This window comes from Saccopteryx bilineata, chromosome 6 (genome assembly GCF_036850765.1).
Source record: "Saccopteryx bilineata isolate mSacBil1 chromosome 6, mSacBil1_pri_phased_curated, whole genome shotgun sequence".
Classification (NCBI taxonomy): Eukaryota; Metazoa; Chordata; class Mammalia; order Chiroptera; family Emballonuridae; genus Saccopteryx; species Saccopteryx bilineata.
The window spans coordinates 102,829,178-102,846,776 of NC_089495.1; the positions used below are offsets into that span (position 1 = coordinate 102,829,178).

General features: G+C 39.2%; 1 protein-coding gene across 5 annotated transcripts in view; it reads right to left on the reverse strand.

Moving 5' to 3' along the window:
• ENOX1 (ecto-NOX disulfide-thiol exchanger 1) overlaps positions 1-17,599 on the reverse strand; it is a 596,201-nt gene that overhangs the window by 413,568 nt on the left and 165,034 nt on the right. For all 5 annotated transcript variants that reach the window (XM_066236813.1, XM_066236817.1, XM_066236816.1 and 2 more), the window contains one exon: positions 10,208-10,333. The gene's annotated coding sequence lies outside the window, so the exon portion shown is untranslated. The remainder of the gene's footprint in view (positions 1-10,207; positions 10,334-17,599) is intronic.

A 17,599-nucleotide genomic window follows, 5' to 3' on the forward strand; every position in this document is an offset into this window, starting at 1 on the left:
CAGTCATGACTGTGTTGGGAAGGTGAAAGAGTCTGTGGAAAACACTGGAGTCAAAGCATTGGACTAATTGGGCCAAGAGTATATAGTTTGCATTTACTGTGCAAAGAGGTTCATTCCTCATAAACAACATTTTCTAATTTTCTTTGCATTGGAGTTACCAACAGACCTTAAATAACTCATTTATAACTGCATAGCTTATTAGCAAAGAACTCCTTATAATTTTCCTTATTTTCAACCATCATCAGCGGTAGTAAGATAACACATCCTCAGCACAAAGCTAATAAAATCTGGTCTGGCCACAGGGAGAACCCTGGCCTAATGTGTGCAGAGTGCTTCCAACCCCCCAACACATCAAAAACTTATTTCATATAATCTACCCAATAATTCTTTAGGGTAGATATTATAATACTGATAATAATGAAAACCGAAGCTCAAGGTTAAAACTCACCAGTCAGGATAAATACGGTCACTGAAATCACAGATCACAGACTCAAGAACCTACTGTTCTTTCTACCACATGATGCTAATTCTCTTGGAAGAAGATTTGGTCTCTTCAGAGATGTGTGTTAAGCCTGGGTAGATACAAAGATGTCCTGGCCAAGCCTCAGGTGAAGATATTTTGTGGAATGTCTCTACAGTCCTCATCCCTGAGTTTAACCTGGCAAGTCTCGCCTTAAAGTTAGGGTATTCCAGGAGGCTGAGGATGAGCAGCACCCAAACCCCTGAGATGAGGATCAGCCCAGAAAAGCAGGAGGGAGGGAGCCTCGCCTGGCCCACGTGATGCAGAAGGGTAGAAAATAACTCCTTCATGGGACTCCACCTGATAATACCTCCCTCTGTTAGATGCTCCTCCTAACTCTCTTAGAAACTTATCGTCTTCATTACTAAAGACACTTCAGTAATTGAATCCTTAATTCAACTCATAAAAACATCATCTTATTATGAAGGTTGAAAAAAAGGCGAAAGATTTATACGATATGAAGAGAAACAAGAGTATGAAGGTTGAGAATGGTAGGAGTATGGGTAGGGTGATGGATGATTTCTGGTTGAGTCTACTGATAACAGCAATACTGGACTCTAAAGAACATGATTTCCTCCCCTCACACTTCCATGATTTCCATTCTGTTCACCGTCACAAATATTTCACCTAGGTAGAGAACATTGTGCTAGACATCAAAGGACATAAAGACGAATAAGAGATGATTCCTCCCCTGAAGAAATCATCAATCTAATGGAGAGATGGGAATCTTTCTAAACTGTATTTTACTTGAGTCTACCTTCTTAAAAAGAATTCAGTGAATGTGATACAACTATTCCTTGGTGATTTCAGGGTCATCATATGCACATGAGTCCAGGACACAACAGCAGGCATAGCTGTAGTTATAAATGAGTGTGATACAGGAGCTAAGAGCTGCTGATCCCAGGAGTTAATCAGAACTTTCCTCTTGCCTCCTTGAACTGGATAGATGAACAGATAGATGGATGGACAGACAGATGAAAAGAGAGACAGATATAAATAGCCCTTTCTGGCCTTTTCCTGTTCTTCCCATCCCACCTATGAACTATCGACCACTTGTGTGACAACTGTGCTCTGAATGAGCACAAAACTGCCTTTAGTTATGATGGAGGCACAGGTGGGGCCTCGTCCTGCCGAGCACCCTGTCTCCTCGGAGGCAGGGTCAGCACCCACCACCCTTTCCTCACCTGAGGTTCCGCACAGGTCACACCTGCCTTTCTAATCTCTGCCCACTACTCAGCTGCTCATCACACTTCTCACATTACAGTACGTGGGAAATGCCTAGCTGCGTGCTGTCACAGAGCAGGCCGATCTTGGATCTGACACTGTCCCCCTCTCTGCATCTTTTGCATGACCAGGGTGATGCAGACGGCTCTTCTTGACGAATGGCAAACCAACAAATCACACACCATCACTTTGTGCACATGTCAGTGAATCAAGTTTCCTTTCTTTCTTTCATCCTGAATAAGATACTCACTGTTTGTAATCACTCATTTGTGACAGAATAGTGTAGTAGCTTAAAATTTCCTTATTATCTTCATAAGTTTTTCTCAACCCAGTGGTTCTAACTTAATAAAATAGGCACTTATTTATTTATATTTTTATGAATAGTTTATATCTCGGTTATAATGACTAATTCTGGCTCTGAGCTATGTCATCCCGGGTATGCGATCTGAGCTTTCCAGAGGCAGTCTGTACGCATTCTGAGGCTGCTGCCTCTCCTCCGAGGGTGATGGGCCTATGGAAGAGGTGGGAGCACGGGGCTTAGATCTCAAAGGCAAAACAACAATAAAGCGTGACACATGTAGCATCTGATTATTTCTCTCCATATAACTTTATACTTGCAACTTTAAAAAAAGGTTCTTCTCTTATTTCTAACATAAACCACGCCATGCAATCCTTTTATTTTAATCTCCCTGCAGGCTCTCATTAAAGCTAGCACATATACTATAATTGCATTATAACTATTAGTGATAACTGTTACATTATTATGGTGTAAAAATTAATGTAAAGTAGATAACATAAGCATTAAAACTGATCACTACAAAAAATAAAAATAAAAAACCCACATTACTCCACTATACTTTTAGGGTCTTTATTTCTATAAGAATTGTTTCTGTCTCCTGCTCATCCATACAAGAGCCAGATAAATTAGTCTCTGGTTCCAAACATCTTTACTAATAGAGCTGTTTTATCAGAAAATACTTCCTATTATTCTCTCAGGTTTAAATTTTTACACCCTCTCATAACAAGCATATGAAAATCCCAATGTTTCACTTTGACCTATTTCAAATTTATGTGGCAGAGTCCCAAACGCTGGGAATTGTGAAGTGCCTGTTCTTAGCTCATGATATCAACTATCTGCCCTGGCCATCAGGACAGGGTCCAGATATTTCTCCAATGTGATACTATAAAGTCAAAGTGCTCTGGGCACTTATGTAATGATTTTGCGAACATTTGCAGATAATAAATGGATTCCAGCTTTTTTAAAACTAGGGCCCATCTAATCACATGCTTATCAATACTTTTCTTATGCTGTGGATTCAACTGTACATTTCTGTACCTTGCTCAGTCGTGCCTCTTTCTCTCTGTCTCTCTCTCTTACACACACACACACACACACACACACACACACTCTGCCAAACTGAATTTGAATCATGTGGGTATTCCAAAACAGCTAAAGGTTTGGTACCCAATCAAAACGGTATTTTTTTAAAGTATTTACTCAACATTTATTAAATAGAGTTGGGTAACATTAATTTTCTATTAAGAAAAGTATATATTTCTTTATGGTTAGTTAACAGAGTTAGTTCATGCACTGAATAAACATATCACTTTCACTTGTTTTAACCTCTTTCTTTTCACAATTTTTTGGTCTGTCATAACCAGACAGTGTTAGCTACTCACACTCATGAGGGCAGAGGTAACTCACACTGATGTAGTTACAATGTTACAAAATAAATTTCGAAGTTCTTTTGTTTGTTCATTTGTTTGTATGTTATCAAAACATTCCCCACTTTCCCTGGCCCCTTTTTTCAGTTCAGTTTCCTTTTATGATTTATCAAACCAAGCAAATCCTTGTAAAGCACACTAACAACTTGTAAATTTATAATCACTCATTTCCAATATAAAGAACTATTTAAAATACTGAGTACAAAAATTTCAACTGACTGTGAATCACCGAATTCAGGTGATTCTAAACTAGGACGGTGGCGAGGCTTGTAGTAACACTGTGCAAATATTCAGCAGCAATGGTTCAGCAATGCCAACAATTTTTATTTTTGTGAAAATATTCAGTAGAGATAATTCAACAATGGCAACAATTCTTGTAACCTTATTCCCACCGGGGGAGGGAGTGGGAATGAACTGTCTTGCCAGTTGCCTAAATGTTACATGTTGAAACCTGAGTTAACAGGTGCCACCTTTCCCATTTACACCAATAATATTCTACTGGCATGCAGTGGGGCCCGGGACTCCGCCATCCTTTAGTCAAGCTCTGTCCACCCAGACATGCACATGCGTCCACAGATCCACTGTTAGGCACCAAGAATTATAATACTTCCACAAGTAACCCTTCAGTCTCAATGTTTAAATGTTAAATGCTAAATATACACTCAAGGATTTGAATCGAAATACTTGCAAACACGACTCAGTCACAGATCTGGTTCAGCCTTGTCTGAATGTCATAATACATCAGTCATTTTAAAATGTATTTATAGCGAGACAAAGCAAGTCACCATCCATGTGGTCTCAAAGGTCAACTTAGATGATCAAGACCTATGACACACTCCGCAGTATGGCTGACTCTCCAACCTTACTAAGAATACAGACATCCCCCCTTACCCACAGGGGTACATTTCAATACCCAGAATGGATGCCTGAAACGTAAACCTTATATATACTATAAATTTTTCTATGTATACATATGCTTTCCAGCTTCTCTTTGGCATATCTGAACTGCTAACATCACTACTCTTTGCAATTTGGGGATGTTATTAAGTAAATTAAAGGTTACTTGAAAACAAGCACTGTGACACTATGACAGTAGATCTGACCACTTATATGGTTGTTTAAGTGACTAAAAGGCAGGCAGATACGGCTTGGATAATCTAAAGGGATGATTCATGTCCCAGACAGGACTGAACTGGACAGCATGAGCTTTCTTAACATTATTCAGAATAGCATGCAATTTAAAACATAAATCTTTTATATCTGGAATTTTCCATTTAGTATTTTTGCACCACAATTGTCCACAGGTAACTGAAACCACAGAAAGCAAAACTGCAGATGAGGGGTGAACTACTGAATAAATTTCTGACATTTAAAATACCTTCGGTCAGTGATGTTAGCTACTTGGGAAAACATGTGGCAGCCTGTAATTTAGAGGGAGAGCCAGTTCAACTTTAAATCATTATTTTCAGTGCATTCCAGCAATGCTTCTTTTGTAAAGCTACTTTGCACCATAGTGCTAGCAGCCACAGAATGTGACTTAACAATAATTACTTGTACAGTTTTCAAAACAAGTGAGCCTCTCAGCAGCAGGGAGCCTTGCCCAGAGGCCTGGGCTTGCCCCTGGCATGGGAACTTGCTCTTCTCCGCGTGTTCCAGCAGTGTCACATTGCTCTCCAGCCTGCTAATGCACTGGGCTCATAAGCAGGTGCCCTAAATGCTCTCCAAGATTCTGATATTACATTCAGAGTAGACACTTTCTTTTCCTTTTTACCAATTCTGCAGGGTTTTGTTTTTCAGTAATTCATATCCAATCAATCACTGTCAATAGTCACCTTCATGTGAATGTTAATACTGCATTATTAAAAAATTCCTGCTAATCTGTTTTATGGAGAGAGTTGAGGAGGGGTGACTTTAGGAAGGCGGCCAAAGGAAAACCATTTCAACTACTCTGGAAGCTGGCCCCTGTGAAACAGCCCTGGGCAGGCTCATTTTGAATAAAACGGCGGGGATTACAGCTGGAAGAGCAAACAAAGTAGATCTCACAGTGACCAGCAGGTTAACAGTAGCAGAAAATATTGAAAATAAAAACACAGATGTGTCCTGCATGAATTACACTCATACTCTTGTAAGTCATTAGTTAAGGAGTGCCATATTTGAGAAAGAGAGTTCTTCTCGATGACTGAAAAAGATCTGGAAGGGAATTGTTATCACTGACAAATAGTTCTAAATGGATAGAAATAACCTATCACAGCTATAAAGGACAATTTTTTTTTTCTAAAGGCTCAGAAATAGAATTATAGCTACTTTCCAAAAAGGATAAAAAGAAAGCAGATTTAATGACTTTTGGAAGGTTTTTATCCAAGAATTCCATGTAAAGTAAATTTGAAATGAATGCTTTCAGAGGAACTTGTTATATAAAAAAAATAATCTGGCCAATTAACTATCATAAATTATCCTCAGTGTTTTTCTCATCAAGACTTTTATGATGTTTCCCAAAATAAATCAGTAGCATTTTGATCCATGCATCACACTCCAGCCTGGTAGTTTGCCCATAAATATATTACAATAAATGTCCTTTCCCATCATCTCTCACCCTTTTACTCACCTCTTCAATATCCTCAAGAACACTTACTCAATCTGTAGTTGCAAAAAAATATTACACCTTACATTTTGTAATAGATATTTCTGAATGATAAATACTATTCTTAAAAAATATTTCTGTGATAGTAAAAATTTACACTATTTAATAATAAAATACCTTAATGAATTTTATTATCAATTAATGTTGATAGTTGATAATATTTATCTTAATAGATTTTATTGTTTGCTAAATCATATACAAAAATTAATATTTACAGTAAAAAATTGGTTCTCAGAGTTCATCATATCAATTCCAGTAAAATAAGAGTCTCAGAAATCTGTAATATTTATATAGTTAAATATGGTTCAGCCTGTTAATAAGTACAAAGTTTCCTGACCTGTGGTGGCGCAGTGTATATAGCGTCGACCTGGAAATGCTGAGGTCGCTAGTTCGAAACCCTGGGCTTGCCTGGGAGGCACATATGGGAGTTGATGCTTCCTGCTCCTCCCCCCTTCTCTCTCTCTCTGTCTCTCTCTCCTCTCTCTCCCTCTCTGTCTCTCTCTGTCTCCTCTCTAAAAATGAATAAATAAAATAAAATACAAAAATTAAAAAAAAAAGTACAAAGTTTCTTTTTTTGGTGATTAAAATGTTCTAAAATTAGATTATAATAATGGTTACACAACTCTGTACATATGTTAAAAACTACTGAAATACATACCTTAAATGGGTGAACTTCATGGTATGCAAATTATACTTCATCAAAGTTATTTTAAAAATGGGTAAATCAATTTTACTGCGTCTGTTTTTGAAAAGGGAAAACTGACAAACCTTTAGCTAGATTAAAATAAAAAGACAAGAGTCACGTAAACAATATTAGAAATGGAAAAAAGATATTACAACCGAGGCCACAGAAATAAATAGGATTACAGGAGATTTCTATGAGCAGCCCTGGCCAGTTGGCTCAGTGGTAGAGCATCCCTCCACTGTGTGGATACCCTGAGTTTGATTCCTGGTCAGGGCACACAGGAGAAACACTCATCTGCTTCTCCCCTCTTCCTCTTCTCACTTCTCTCTCTCTCTCTCTCTCTCTCTCTCTCTTTCTCTCTCTCTCTCTTCTCCTTTCCTCCTGCAGATGAGGCTCAATTAGAGCGAGTTGGCCTCGGGCACCGAGGATGGCTCCGTGGTCTCTGCCTCAGGGGCTAAAACATGGCTCCAGATGCAAAAAAGCAAGGGCCCCAGATGGGCAGAACATCGCCCCCTAGTGGGTTTGCTGGGTGGATACCTAGTTGGGGCGCATGCAGGAGTCTGTCTCTGCCTCCCCTCCTCTCATTAAATTAAAAGAAAAAGAGAGAGAGATTTCTATGAGTAATCATATGCTAACAATTTGGATAACCTAGAAGAAATAAATTCCTAGAAACATACAACCAAACCAGACTGATTCATGAAGAAATAGTAAATCTGAACAGATCTATAATGAATAAGGAGATTGATCAGTAACCAAAAAAATCCCGACACATTAAAGCACAGGATCAGGTGGCTTCATTGGTGAATTCTATCAAAATTTAAATAAGAACTAGGCCAATCCTTCTCAAACTCTTCCAGAAAATTGATGAGGACGGAATATTTTCAAACTCATTGAAAGTATGAGGCCAGTATAACCCTGATAACAAAGCCAGGCAAAAACACTACAAGAGCATAATACTATAAGCCAATTTTACACATAGGTGGGATATAAAACTGAGACTCCTGGACATAGACAAAAGTGAAAGGGGTTACCGGAGAAAGGGGTATGGGGAAGAGGGCGGGGGAAAGGGTGTAAAGAGGGACAAATATAAGGGGACAGAAAATGATTTAGCTTTGGGTGATGGGTATACAACATAACAATTTAAATGCTATAGATATGTTTACCTGAAACCTAGGTACTCTTATTAATCAGTGTTACCCTGGTAAAGTTAATTTTCTAAATAAACTTTAAAAATTAAAAAATAAATAACTCATTATCTCTGATAAATAAACATGTAAAAATTTTCAACAAAATACTATAAAACCAAATTCAGCAGCACATTAAAAGAATTATATCCCACAACCAAATGGGATTTATCCCTGGGATGCAAGAATAATTCAACATATGAAAATCCATCAATGTGATACTTCAGATTAATAAAATGAGAAATAAAAATCACATGAAAATCATAATAGATCCTACTCAATTGTGAAAAAATGGAAAGTTTCCACTAAGATCAGGAACAACATTAGGATACCATTTCTATTCAACATAGTATTGGAAGAACTAGCCCGAGCATTGGGAACAAATAAAAGGCATCTAAACCAGAAAAGAAAAGATAAATAAGTATCTGTGTTTACATCTGACATGATCTCATATGTGGAAAACCCCAAAGATTCTACATATAAAAAAAAACTATTAGAACTAATAAATGAATTCAGCAAAGTTGTAGGATACCAAATCAACAAACAAAAATCAGTTGTATTTCTATACACTAATAACATACAATCCAAAAACATAAATTAAGAAAACAATCCAATTTATAATAGCATGAAAAATAAAATAATTAGAAATAAACTTAACCAAGTCACGTACAGAGATGTGTTGTTGAATTGTGCACCTGAAACCTGTATAATTATGTTAACTAGTGCCCTCCTATAAATTCCATTAAAATAAAAAAATAAAAAGCTAAAATACTGGTGGCCCACAGATAAAAGAATGAAATTAGACCCCTATCTTATACCATATACAAAAATTAACCCAAAATCCATTACAAATTTACCCATAAAACGTAATACTACAAAAGTTATAGAAGAAAACATAGGCGGAAACTTCATAACATTGGTCTGGACAATGACGTTTTGGCTATAACAAAAGCATAGGCAACAAAAGCAAAAATAGAACTACATCACGTTAAAAAGTTCCTGCACAGCAAATGAGACAGTCAACAGAATGACAAGGCAACCTACAGAATTGGCCAAATATATGCAAATGATATTATATAATAAGGAGAAATATCCAAAATCTATTAGAAATCCCTACAGCTCAATAGAAAAAAATAAATAAAAACTAAAACAACAACAAAACAGAGATAATAATTTGATTAAGAAATAGGCAATGAACTTAAATAGACATTTCTCCAAAGATGACATACAAATGGCCAACAGATATAAGAAAAGAGACTCAAAATTGTTAATCATCAGGAAATGTAAAGGAAAACCACAATGAAGTATATAACTTCACATCTGTTAGGATGGTCGTTATTTAAAAAGGAAATAAAAACAGAAACTAACAAGTGGGTGTGAGGCATGAATAAATTAGAACCCTTGTGCACAGCTGGTGGGGATGCACAATGGTGCAGCTACTGAGGAAAACAGTAAGAAGGATTCTCAAAAATAGAACTACTACCATATGGCCAAGCAAGTCTGCTTTGGGAGGTCAATCCCAAATAATTGAAATCAGGATCTCAACGTGATATCTACGCGCCCATAATAGTCAAAATGTAGATCTAAAAGTTCATCAGTGGAGGAATAAGGAAAATGTAGCACACGCATATACAATAGAATATTATTTAGCCATAAAAAGAAATTCTTGTCATCTGCTACAGCCTGGATGGACCTTGAGGAGACGATGATAAGTGATATAAGCCAGTCACGGATTGACAAACACCACGTGATTCCACCTACATTAGGTATCTAAAGTTGTCAAACCCAAAGAAACAGACAATGGAATGGTGGTTGTCACGGGCTGAAGGGAAGGGGGAACAAGGAGTTCTCATGGATTCAGAGTTTCAGGTTTATGAGATGAATACAGAGATCTGTTCTACGATGTGTGTTTATAGTTAATAATACTATCCTGAACACTTACACAAGTTGTTGAGAAGGTAAATATTAGGTTATGTGGGGGTGTTGTTTGTTTTACAATTTAAAAAACATGCATCAGCTCTCCTAGGAATGCAGAATATCAAAAGTAGAAGTAACAGGGCAACTAGTGCTTTTCTTAGGTTCCCCTGATAGCAGAAAGTCCTATCTCTGCTACTGCTGGGCTAGTGCTCATTGGAAGGCAGCCTGGTCAGGGCTCCCGCCCTGTGCTGTTCCACCAGGAGTCTGCAGTCAGCCTCACAGCACACTGAGAGCGACACTGGACTCCTTACCTTGGCAAGGAGGACCTGAGAAGCGCTGCCGTGGTTGGCTCCTGATGATAACCCCCAGAAGAGGTCACAGGTGGGACAGGCTGCTCACCAGAAGGCTTGTCACCACACAACAGCACGCCCTACGCCCTGAAATGGAAGCACCAACAATTCAGTCTTTTTCTCTAAACGTTTAAATTCCCAAAAGAACTTAGTACTTACTGCCTCACCTGTGCTTCTGATGGCAGGACAAATACAACAGTCTGCTTGTCACTGTACTCATAAACAGTCCCCCACAGTAATGGGGGAAAAGTTGTGTATTTCTCAGCACTGGCTTACTTATGCTCGCTCTTACTCTCTAGTGCTCATCTGCTCTCCTTGGCTGTGTCACTTGTTCCATGTAATCTAGATCCTACACTTGCATTCCTGGTTACATAATCACCAGCTGCCCCTATGAGCCACTAGACCGGAACAAGCAGTCCCCTACATATGGAGGGCATGGAGGCACCTCCCCACTTCTGAGGCGGGGATGCTGGGACAGATGAGATTGCCATGTGCCAAGTGTGGTCTGCAGACCGGCGACAGCGGCATCTCGGGGGAGCTTGCTAACATACAGAGAAATCCCACGGGAGCTTTCTAAACATGCAGAATACTAGACCCCACTCCACAACTAACGAATGACAACCTGCATTTTAACAAGATCCCTAGATGATTTGGATATACATTAAAGTTTGAGAAGCCCTGGTAAGAATCTAAATATATCTTAAAGCTAGAGTATAGAATTGGGGGGAGAGGGTTAGGTACTAGAGTACAAGGTTATTTATGGGAGTAAATAAATAATACCAATCAAAATAATACAATCGTGCATATTTATTAAACAAATGATTTACTTTCTTTAAAATAGGAGAAATAAATGAATCCAATTATTATATGTATGGGGTCCTAAAACATCAGTGAGTTTAACAGCCTTCCACAGTAACAGTTAAATACATATTCTTTTTTTGTATTTTAATGAACCTGTTTCCATAAGCTATCTTTAAATTGTATTAGTAACACATAAGTGTGTTATTATAACAATAATAGTCAGCAACAATTCCCCTCCAAAAGAGAGGAACCAGGGTGTAAGCCAACGGAACTAAGATCTTAATAGATGAATTCTGCATGAAGTGAAGGAAACCTAAGCGCCAGGGCCCCTCATTGACACAGCCCCCCCCAACAACCAGGAACAAACATTATACTTAATACTGTGTTCTTTTTCTCGTAACAACAAGCTCAAAAATGATATAACTTTAAAACTCCATAAAAGTGAGACCATCCCTGATCTAGTGATTATCAAAACTATTCGTAAGTTTGGAGTATACAAGACTTTAGTTTCTTTCAATATACTAGGAAATACTTAGAATTACATCAGTACCATTCAGTTTATACCGAATATAACTTAAATGAAGGATGATCTAAAAATAATTCTCATCCGTAAGAAAGAACTCTTTGCAATAAGATTCATATTTTTCAATATTACCATTTAACGCTATTAAACTTAACAAACATACGGTTTATTCACATCTCTCTTCCCTTTCTACTTTCCTCCTATTTCAACTAAAAATATCTAATTAATGCTAAAGGAGGAGGGAAATTAACTGGAGGAAAATACAAAAATAATTTTCAGGTGTTTTTGTTTACTTTTGTTTTATTATATCTCTAGGTGTTCAAAAGTAATATATGTGCCATTATTTTTTTTTAGAAATACAAAATGGAAAATGGAAATTAAAAAATCACAGAAAAACCTAGATAAATTCTGCTGACATTTTATGTGTTTTAGTGACTACTGTTTCAAACTGTTTAGATACAGACTCTTGTTTTTGGTTTAAGCAAGAGAGAGACAGACAGGAAGGGAGAGAGATGAGAAGCATTAACTCATAGTTGCAGCACTTTAGTTGTTCATTGATTGCTTCTACTAAGTGCCTTGGCTGGGTGGGTTCCAGCCAAACCAGTGACCCCTTGCTCAAGCCAGCAACCTTGACCTCAAGCTAGTGATCTTTGGGCTCAAGCCAGCAACCATGGGATCATATCAGTGATCCTATGCTCAAAACAGCAACCCCACACTCAAGCCAGATGAGCCTGCACTCAAGCAGGTGACCTCAGGGCTTGAAACTGGGATCTCAGCCTCCAGGTCGACACTTTATCCATTGCACCACCACTGGTCAGGCTAAATACATATAGATGTTTTAAAAAATGTGACTTTGAGTGTGTGTGTTAATAAGAGAGAAATATATCTGGAAATTGCTATTTTTTTTGTCACCAAGCTGTTCACTTAACTTACTACACAAATAAAAGTAGCTCTGCTTCAATATATCTGGTGACAACATATTCTGAATGTACCATTATTAAACAAACTCCCAAATGGTGGGCATTTACTTTGTATCAGATTTTTCACTTTTATAAATAAAGCTACTGTGTATATAATTATAAATGTTCCCTTGTATAATTTTCTCATTCTGTTCTTAAGATAAATTAGTTTATGAAAATTGTTGAAGAAAAGTTGCCTTTTGAAAACTTTTATCATATATATTGTGTGATCAAAATAAAACTTCATTTTTTTTTTTTTTTTTCTGAAGCTGGAAACAGGGAGAGACAACCAGACAGACTCCCGCATGCGCCCGGCCGGGATCCACCCGGCACGCCCACCAAGGCGATGCTCTGCCCCTCTGGGGTGTTGCTCTGCCACCACCACAGCCACTCTAGCGCCTGGGGCAGAGGCCAAGGAGCCATCCCCAGCGCCCGGGCCATCTTTGCTCCAATGGAGCCTTGGCTGCAGGAGGGGAAGAGAGAGACAGAGAGGAAGGGGGGGGGGTGGCGAAGCAAATGGGCGCCTCTCCTATGTGCCCTGGCCAGGAATCGAACCCGGGTCCCCTGCACGCCAGGCTGACGCTCTACCGCTGAGCCAACCGGCCAGGGCTAAAACTTCATTTTTTAAAAAAGTCGTTGCCCATATGACACTGAAAAATTTTGTTTGTATGCTTGCCTTTAAAACCACTTTATTAAAGTAAACTATGCGTACAGAGCAGTATATGCTTTGTGATCAAGCATAAAGCTGAACCACCTGTGCTCCCCCGCGGGACTCAGAACATTAGCAGCATCACGAAGGCCCCGCATGGCCCTGCCAGTCATTACTCCATCCTTCCTCTTGAAAAGTAACAACTACACTAACATTTAACACCATAGATTGGTTCTGAAAATAGCTTCTTTGGCTCAACATTATACCCATGAGAGTTATCAATGCTCTTCCTTGTATCGGTGGTTTACTCGTTTTTGTTGATGTGTAGCAATGAATTATATGAATATACTGCAGTTTATTTTTCCACTCTCTTGTTCACAGGAATTGCATCACTTGATATGCTCTATTTGGGTACCACTATTTTGGTCACAGAAAAGGGTAAACTTTGATATGACTAAATCCATCATTCTTTCTCCTTTCTGATTTTTAGTGCTGTGCTTTTTGAAACTTTTCTTATCCCAAGATAATAAAAGGTTGACCTATATTTTATTCTGCTTTTCATTTTTCACTTTTTACATTTATATCTTCACATTTAAAATTTATTGGGATATAAGAGCTAAGTGGTTGTATGACTGTGTTTACCCTCTGTCAAGGGTAACCCCAGTTTTTTCAAGATCCTCTATGAAATAACCCATTATTTCCCCCTAATTTCTTAAATTTATGTCCATTATTATCTGCTAAATTCCCATATAAATTCTGTAGTTTTAAATCATTTTTTTATTTTTTAATTACAGTTGACATGCTATATTATATTAGTTTCAGGTATATAATCCAGTGATTAGACATCACATAATTTACTAAGTGATCATCCTGATAAGCCTCCTACCCATCTGACACTATACAGAGTTATTAGATAATTGACTGTGCTCTCTATGCTGCCCTTTCCGTCCCCATGACTATTCTGGAACAACCCATTTGTACTTCTTATTCCTTCACCTTATTCACTCATCCCCCCAACAACCTCTCCACCTGGCAACCCTCAAAATGTTCCCTATATCCATCAGTCTGCTTCTGTTTTGCTTGTTGGTTTATTTTGTTTTTTAGATTCAATTATTGATAGAGATGTATTTATTGGCATTTTATTGTTCATATTTTTTCTCTTTATTTTTTCTTCTTCTTAAAGAAGACCATTTACTATTTCATGTAATATTGGTTTGGCATTATACGAAATATTTTTCTTGTCTGGGAGGCTCTTTAAATGTCCTTTGATTCTAAATGATAGTTCTATCGGTTAGAGTTATCTTGGTTGTAGGTCCCTGCTTCTCATCACTGAATGTTTCTTGCCATTCCCTTCCTGCCTGCAGTGTTTCAGTTGAGAAATTAGCTTCTGGGAGCTCTCTGGTAGGTAACTAACTGCTTTTCTCTTGCTGTTTTAAAGATTCTTTGTCTTTAATCTTTTGCATTTTAATTATGATGTGTCTTCATGTGGGCCTCTGATGGTTCACCTTGTTTGGGATCCTCCATGCTTCCTGGACTTTCACCAGGTTAGTCAAGTTTTCTGTCATTATATTTTTCAAATAGGCTTTCAATTTCTTGCTTTCTCTATTCTCCTTCTGGTACCCTCAAGATGCAAATTTTGGTCCACTTGAAGTTGTTCCAGAGGCCCTTACACTACCTTCCTTTTTTGGATTCTTTTTTTTTTTTTTTTTTTTGCTATTCTGATTGGGTGTTTTTTGCTTCCTTATATTCCAAATTGCTGATTTGATTTTTGGCCTTATCAACTCTACTGTTGATTCCTTGTCAATTATTCTTCATTCCAGTTAGTGCTGTGGTCGGCAAACCGTGGCTCGTGAGCCACATGCGGCTCTTAGGCCAGTTTAGGAGTACCCTAATTAAGTTAATAACATTGTACCTACTTATAGAGTTTAAGTTTAAAAAATCTGGCTTTCAAAAGAAATTTCAATCGTTGTACTGTTGATACTTGGCTCTGTTGACTAATGAGTTTGCCGACCACTGAGTTAGTGTATACTTCATTTTCTGACTAGCTCTTTTTTATGGTTTCTATGTCCTCCTAAGTTCCCTGAACATCTGTATTCCAGTGATTTGAACTCTGTATTTGGTAGCTGGCTTGCTTCCATTTCGTTTAGTTCTTTTTCTGGAGATGTCCCTTATGCTTTCGTTTCTTTGTCTCCACATTTTGGCTGCTTCCCTATGTGTGTTTCTATGTATCAGGTAGAGCTGCTACATCGCCCAGACGTGGTAGAGTGGCTTTGTGTAGGAAGTGTCCCGTAGGGCCCAGTGGCACAGCCTCCCCAGTCATCTGAGCCGGGCGCTCCAGGTGCACTGCTGTGTGGCTGTCAGCAATGTTCTGTGAGCCTTGACTGATGTTGGCATCACTGGGAGATACTGAGCCCCACCCCCCAGGTTGATCGGCTGCAAGCACAGTGGAGGAGCTGCTATGTAGGAGTCAACCCTACGGAGCAAGACTGGCTTCAGTGAGGCTTTGATGCCCACCTAGTCTGCTGCTTGAATGTGTCACTCGTCAAGTGGTAGGGTTATAGTCTGACATGCTCTGAAGCTGCTGTCCATTAGGTGCACTGGCTCTTGGGCCTCCCAGGAGGTACAAGGTCAGCTACTGCCTATGCCCTGCCTGGGGTCACCTGGCACAAGTTACAAAGCGATGTGTGGATGAATGCTACTTGTACTGAGCTTGGCAGTGTGCAGGAGACACCAAGCTGTAAACCAAGGCCAGCTGCTGCCTGTGCCAGGCCTGGGGCCAATTAGCAAGAGGTACGAGGTATGCAGAGACCAGATGCTGCTTGTTTGAGAGATTTTAGAAAAGTACAAAGAATGAGACAAGAAAGGTCATTTGTAGGAAAGCCCCTGGCAACAGCTTTGGTGGGCCTGCAAATTGGGTGGAGCAGGGTTTCAGGGAATCACCTGGTCAGGGGAACGGTGTGAGCCAGGTTGATGAAGACTCAGATATGGCTCCCACCTGCTGGCTCTTTGGGGCTGGGGTCTCAGAAAGGAAACAATGGCCTCCGCCACCACTTTTTCTGGGAGAAAGCTGACTCCACTACCCACCCTCCCCCCTCCCTGTTCTTGTCTCGATGCCAGACAATCCAGTTCCTGCCCAGATGAAGGAACTGCTTTCCAGCTGCTGCCCCAGTGCTGGAGCTCAAAGGCAGACTTTAAGATGGCCCTTCAAGCCCTGGCTGGTTGGCTCAGCAGTGAAGTGTTGGTCCAGCGAGTAGAAGTTCCAGGTTCGATTTCTGGTCATGGCACATAGGAGAAGCGATCATCTGCTTCTCCACCCCTTCTCCCATTCTAGCGCTCTCTCTCTCTCTCTCTCTCTCTCTCTCTCTCTCTCTCTTCCCCTCCCACAGTCATGGCTTGAATGGTTCAAGCAAAGTTAGCCCCGGGTACTGAGGATGGCTCCATGGCCTCACCTTAGGTACTAAAATGGCTCTGTTCTGAGCAACAGAGCAGTGGTCCGAGATGGGCAAGAATTGCCACTTGCCGCGTGGATCCCAGTCAGGGCACATTCAGGAGTCTGTCTCTGCCTTCCCCCTTCTCACTTAATAAATAAATTTTAAAAAAAGAAAAGAAAAAGATAGCCCTTCAAGAGGAGCTGCCTGGGAACTCCTGCAGCCCTTCCGATCACTCAGCCACAGTTTCTGCTGTTTTTTTCTGTCAGGGGATATGGGGACTTCTGTAACTGGTTCTGGTGCCCTGAGCTGGGAGGCTTCCACTCAGCTAGATTTCAGGAGGTTCTGAATGATGGCTCATATACACACTTATGTAATTTAATATGCCTTTAAAGTAGCATGCTGTAACACAATGCTAGAGTTTGCATTTTATATGAATCAACAGGCTTGTGTTATTTCATTCTTTGTAATGTCTGCATTGTATCACTGTACAATTTTTTAGTGGCTGCTCTTGGTATCACATATATACATAATGTGTAGTCTATTGGTGGCGTCATTTTACCAGTTCAAGTGAAGTACAGAAAACTTACCTACTTTTTTACCCTTTACCTCTCCTATTTAAAATATAACTGTGCTAAATATTCCTTTACATTTATTAGCTAACTCAGATAGTGTTATAATTGATACCTTAATTACCAAATACAATTTAGAAAACTCAAGAGACAGAAAGCCTAATGTATTTACCCATACTTTCGTTTAACATGTTCCTTGTTCCTGATTTCCAAATGTCCCTTTTTTACTGTTTCCTTTCTGTTCAAATATCTTCCTCAAACCACTTTTGTATGGAAGGTCTGTATAGTGTCTAATTCTCCTAGTCTTTCCTCATTCTGAGAGTACCTTGATTTCCCCTGTGTTCCTGAAGGATATTTTAGGATTATGAGTTAACAGTTCTTTCTGCACTTGAAAGATATTGTGCCATTTCTTCTGGCATTC